This window comes from Macrotis lagotis, chromosome X, assembly GCF_037893015.1.
Source record: "Macrotis lagotis isolate mMagLag1 chromosome X, bilby.v1.9.chrom.fasta, whole genome shotgun sequence".
Lineage (NCBI taxonomy): Eukaryota > Metazoa > Chordata > Mammalia > Peramelemorphia > Peramelidae > Macrotis > Macrotis lagotis.
Genome location: NC_133666.1, coordinates 362,562,575 through 362,568,699, shown reverse-complemented (window position 1 = coordinate 362,568,699; position 6,125 = coordinate 362,562,575).

The following is a 6,125-nucleotide window of genomic DNA, read 5'->3' as shown; positions in this document are numbered from 1 at the left end:
ATTTTTTGCCTAGTATGCCAGTCTATGCTTTATGAAAAAAGATCCTTTTTAATAAATTACATTTTTTTAAAAAAAGAGTTTTTGTAGCAATAGTCATTAGGGAGATTGATTTGTAATTTTCCTTCTCTGTGTGTTTCTTTCTGGTATAGGTATCTGTACCATGTTCATGTCATAAAAGGAGTTTGGCAGAACATGTATTTTTTTTAAAATAGGTTTTGTAGAAAAGAAATTAATTGTTCCTTAAATATTTGCTAGAATTCACTTGTAAATCCAACAGGACCTGGAGGCTTATTTAGGGATTTTATTGATAGATTTTTCAATTTCCTTTTTCTCAAATGGGGTTATTTATGTAATTTATTTAGTCTTCTGTTAATCTGGGCAGTTTGTATTTTTATAAATATTCATCCATTTCATTCCAGTTACTTAAATATTTTTGCACACAGTTTGGCAAAGTATCTTCAATTTATCTTGTTAATTTGTTCCTCTTTGGTGGTTAGTTTACCCTTTTCATTTTTGTTTATTTGGTTGTCTTTCCTTTTTAAATCAGATTTACCAAATGGTTGCCTATTTTATTGGCTTCTTCATAAAACTCTTAGTTTTAATAATGAGATCAGTGGTTTTCTTGTTTCAATTTTCTTAATCTCTCCCTTGATGTTCAGAATTTCCAGTTGGGTATTTAATTGGGGATCTTTAATTTTTTTTCCCCTGGCTTTTTTGGTTTCATACCCAATTCATTGATTTCCTCTTTATTTTATTCATATAGAGTGCATCCCATACATTTTGGTGTGATATCTCATTATTTTCATTTTCTTGGATATAATTATTGATTATTTCTATTATTTGCTGTTTGATTCATTGTTTAAGATAAAGTTCTTTAATTTTCCATTTAGTTCTTTGTTTATCATTCCATGTATTTTTTTTTTATTGCATCAAGGTATCATCACAGATTACTTGATTGTTAGGTAAGCAGGATTGATTCAAATTGAATTTAATTATATTTATTATTAATTTTATTCCTACCCCCTTTTCAAGTATCTTTCAAGTACATATAATTTTTCTCATGAGATAAATTACAAACCAAAGACATATCATTCCTTGAATTATTTCTGTCCCTTCCCCCAAGGCCTATTCTCTCTCACACATTATTCTTCCTCCCCCTCCCCAACAAGGGTCAGGGTATTAACCCCTTGTTAAGTGAAGCAAGTTCTATTTCCTTTCACACTTTAAACCACCTCCCCACCTAGTGTACTTAACCCCTTGCCAAGTGAAGCAAGATCTATTTTCTTTCACACTTTTCTTCCCCCCAGGGTATTTAACCCTGTATTAAGTGAACCAAGAGTTTTTATCCCTGGGTCTCATTCTGGAGGTGTTCTGTGATTTTATTACTGTTATCTTGTTCTAATAGATGTGGACAATTATACCTCATAGTTTCCTGCATGATATTTTCTCAGTTCTTTTGTTCCAAACTTTTTGTTAGCCTGATGATTCTTAGATTGTCTCTCCTTTTATTTTCCAGGTTATTCATTTCCTAAGAGGCACTTTAATTCTTCTTCAATTTTTTCAACCTTTTTATTTTGTTTGATGGAATCTCCATTTATTTATTTATTTATTTTGTTTGATGGAATCTTGTAGTCTTGTAGCTTCATTGGTTTCTATTTATTCAATTCTGATTTTGGGGTTTCATTTTCTTCAATTAGCTTTTTGTTTCCTTTTCCAGTTGTTTATTTTCATAATTATTCTGCATGACTTTCAGTTCTTTTTTTCCTTTTATTCTTCCTCTCTTCTTTGATTTTTTAAAATTCTTTTTAAGCTTTTTTATTTTATTTTTGTATTTGTGTCCAATTTATAGACTGTTTTGACACTTCCTCTGTGAATGATTTTTCACTGCTTTCTTAGTCAGACCTCACATCTTTGTCAGTAAAGTTAGTTTTCTACAGTGAGTACTCTTTTAGCTTTCTTATTCATCTTTGTTGTTTTAGCTCTGCTCCTGGGTTATAGGGAGTATACATCCAAGCATTTTTTTCCTGGGCTGGTGTCTGATTCCTGGCTTGTTGTTGGCCAAGATGTTGCCTTTGCGCCCCTGGCATTGCCTCAGCATAAGTTGCTTTTATTTCCCTCCTTTATGTCCAGGTTCTGACTTAACAGTGGTTTGTTCCTGACCCAATCCTGTCTTTTATCCCAGTGATCTCAGGGTTCAGCCTTTGTTTGGGATTGGGGTCCTCTCTGATGACTTGTTATTTAGCTGTTGGGACCTGTGCTGTTGTTAAGCTGTCGGGACCTGAATTGCACTGTGGTTAAAATCTTTTCATTCTGACTTTCCCGCTCTCCTGCTTCCTGGATTTTACTTCCCAATTTCCTCCAAATAGACAGACCTTCACTGAAGATCCTCCAAGATGTTTACCATTGAAAACTGCTTTGAATCTTCTGGGTTTTTTGGTGGGATCTGTAGTGTGAGTGTCAGAGTAGAGGTTTCATTTATCTTTGGTAGGGAAAAGCTCTGGGAGCATGTTAGCTTCATGCCATCATCATATTCCTCCCAGAAGAGAGGTATAAGTTTCTAATTTTATTTCATAATGCAAAGTGATATATTTCTAGATATTATTAAATTCAGAAAGTCAGTAGGATAGTAAATAAAGAAGTGAATTTATAGATCTTTATACAATATTTACATATTCATACATATACATAAATTCGTAAGCACATGCATAAATATTTATTTAAGCATTTATGTATATGAATATATAAATATGTATACACAAATACATCTATAACTTTATATATGCATAATCACACATGTGTGATGTATAGCATGTATATGCATATTAAATAGTTATGTGGAAGATTGACTGGAAAATGGAGAGACTGGATGCAAAGGGAGCAATTAAGTGCTATTAAAATTGAGATGAAAGATGAAGTCTTGGCATATAATGATTTTGTTGTACACAGAAAGGAGGTAACACATGAATAGAGTCTGAAAAGTTAGACTTGTTGGAATTTGGTATCTGTTTGGATATGGAGGTTCAATCTCAAGAATTTAACAGAAATAGAAATTTAGGAGCAAGAATTGGGGAATTATAAACTCTAATTTCCTTTCCTTAATTTTGGTGTAAATTTGAAATAATAAGGAAGAGGTGATGATGAGTTATTTGGTGATTAAAAAAATTGGAGTTCAGAAGAGAAATGAAAACTGGATTTAAATTCAAAATTATTAACTGACATAATTATTTTATCTTAAATTGTTAGGTTCTTGACTGAAAGGGAATGGAAAGAGAATATTTTAGGTGTCTGAAAGAAACAAAGGTCTGAAAAAGATACTGTTGGGTGTGCAGTATGAAATCTACTAAGAAAGATTAAAAAGATTGTCATGCTGCAACAAGGGTCTAGTTCAGACTAGATAACACAAATTTCTAATATATGGGTCAACACAGATTTATTGCTGTCACTGGCTTTATTAAGCATTATAAGTATAGGAGCACAAAAGGCAGATGGTAGGGTGAAGGAAAAAGCATCATCTCTCCAGAGCTTTCAGCCTTCGATGAACTTATGACAGCATATCATTTTGTTTTGTTTGCTTTTTTTTTTGTAGTTCCTCTCATAGACTATCTATTTTATTTCTAAACCTGGTGAAAGAAGTTAAGGGAGGGACCTGAACATTCCTGAGACCACTTTTTTTATTTGCAGCTGTTAGGTTTAATAAACTGTGGTGACTGCCTTCAATAGAGAGAAACATTAGTTGCTGGTACCAACCTTTATCTGTATTGCCTCAGATGCTATCTCTCTTCTAATGTATTCCTGGAACAGTTGCAATTATCTTTTGATTTTTTCCCCTAGAATGAACATAATGTTTGTTTCATGACTGCTATTGTGTTTTTCCTTCTGCTTTGGATAGTCTTTCCTCTTCATAATTCTGGAGTAGACAAGATTTTCACTTTAAGTTTTTTTTTTAATTCCTCATACTTCTGCAAGTCAATAATGAAACCTCTCAAATATACTTTCCCCCATTTGCATACCTATAATATCAGTTTAGGGACCTGTAAATTCTCACTTCAATTACTCTGATAATTGCTAACTTATCTCCTTTCTTCCAATCTTTCCTTCTTTAGTCCATCCTTACCTCATCCCTCCTCTCTTCAAATGGTTCTTAATTACAGTGGCTCCTAAGTACCTTTATGATGAAATTTAAGTGCCTGGAATTTAAATTATCCATAGTTTACCTTCCAAGTACCTATCTATATACAAATATAAATATGTATTTAAAAACATACTATATCTAAATATCTATGTATATATTTTGATACATGTGGGTATGCATATTTATACATATATGTATATACTTTATTCTATATTTAATGTGTTTTTGTATATGTATATATTTATACATACATATCCATTTAAACATATATACTTGTGTTTGTATATATATATATATATATATATATATACACATACATATATACATATATATATTTTTTTTCTTGTTTTGGTGCCTTTGCATAGGCTGTCTCTGTCCCTAGGAATGTACAGCATCATCTTTGTGCCTTAGGATTGCCATTTTGCTTTAAAACACAACTCAGGTGTCACTTCCTACTTGAGTGTTAGGAAATATCCCTCTGGAATTGATAACCATGTTTTCTTTCCCTCTTTGCATACAGACTCCCACATGCATATATATATATATATATATATATATATATATATATATATATATATATATATATATACAGATAGATATATGTATATTGAAGATCCTTAAGCTAATGTAATGGCAGGAAGAAACATTCCTGAAATTACAGATCTTATCATAGTAACTTTAAATTATATTTATTGCTTTTGTTGTTTGAATACATTGATTCTTGTTTTCCCTTCAGAATCATCTGAAATAAATTCTCTGTCTTCTATATAACAGGCTTTCAAATTTGAAGAAAGTGATTGTGTTTCCTATTAAGATTTGGCTCAATATTCTATTGAGTACTCTAATTTATATATATATATATATATATATATATATATATATATATATATATATATACATATATATATACATATATTATGTGAATTTGTTCTAATTTTTTAAAACCTCTCTTAAAAATAGGGTTCTATAATATGAAAATACTTGATCAAAGTCCTTCTGCAACTTAGAAAATGTGCTTTCTTTTTCTTCATTTTTTCCCTAAAATTATACATCTTTACATACTCAGGATGTCTTTACTTTAAAAAAAAATAACTTATAGGGCACTTCCAAGATGTTGACATGAAATTAGGACATTTCTGGAACTTTTCTGGAAAGAATTTTCAATTAAGTCTCCACCCCCACACACACACACGCCCTAAAACTATGGATATCACATACAAAAGAAGAATGAAACAAAGTTTTAACTCAAGATATCATGGAAGAACTTCCGCAAAGGGGGAGGTTAGGTGGCGTAGTGGATAAAGCACTGGCCTTGGAGTCAGGAGTACCTGGGTTCAAATCCAGTCTCAGACACTTAATAATTACCTAGCTGTGTGGCCATGGGCAAGTCCCTTAACCCCATTTGCCTTGCAAAAAATAAAGAACTTCAACAAAGGCCTGTCTCACCAGGATTAAAGGGGTGTATAACCCATAGTAGACAGGAGAACTAGAAAGCTAACAGGATACTCTTGGTAGTAGCACAAGTCAAATCAATGTTCAACAAGACAGCGTTGATGCACCCCAGCAATGAGGTCTCAATCCCAGTCTGAAAGACAAAGTTTGAGCCCTGAAAATGCTTATGTAAGAGACAAGACTGGGTTGAGCTACCCTAAAACACAGAACAAACCACTACATAGGCAATGCCAAAGGCAAATGTTAAAGCTTGTTCCAATTCCTGATCCCAGCACAAAAAAAACTTGGGACTGTAGTCCTTGTGAACTAAGAGCAGAGTTCAACACTCAAGATGAGGGGAAAAAAACATAGCTACTCTTCTGATTGGGTTGATAAAAACACAATCTGAGAAGAGGGAAACACTGTTAAAATGTCTACATGTGAAGCCTCAAATGAGATTATGAATTAATATTAAATCAAAAAAAGATCTCTTGGAAGATCTCAAAAATGATTTTAAAACCCAAAAAAAGAGAGGAAGAAGAAAAGTGTAGAAAAGAAATAA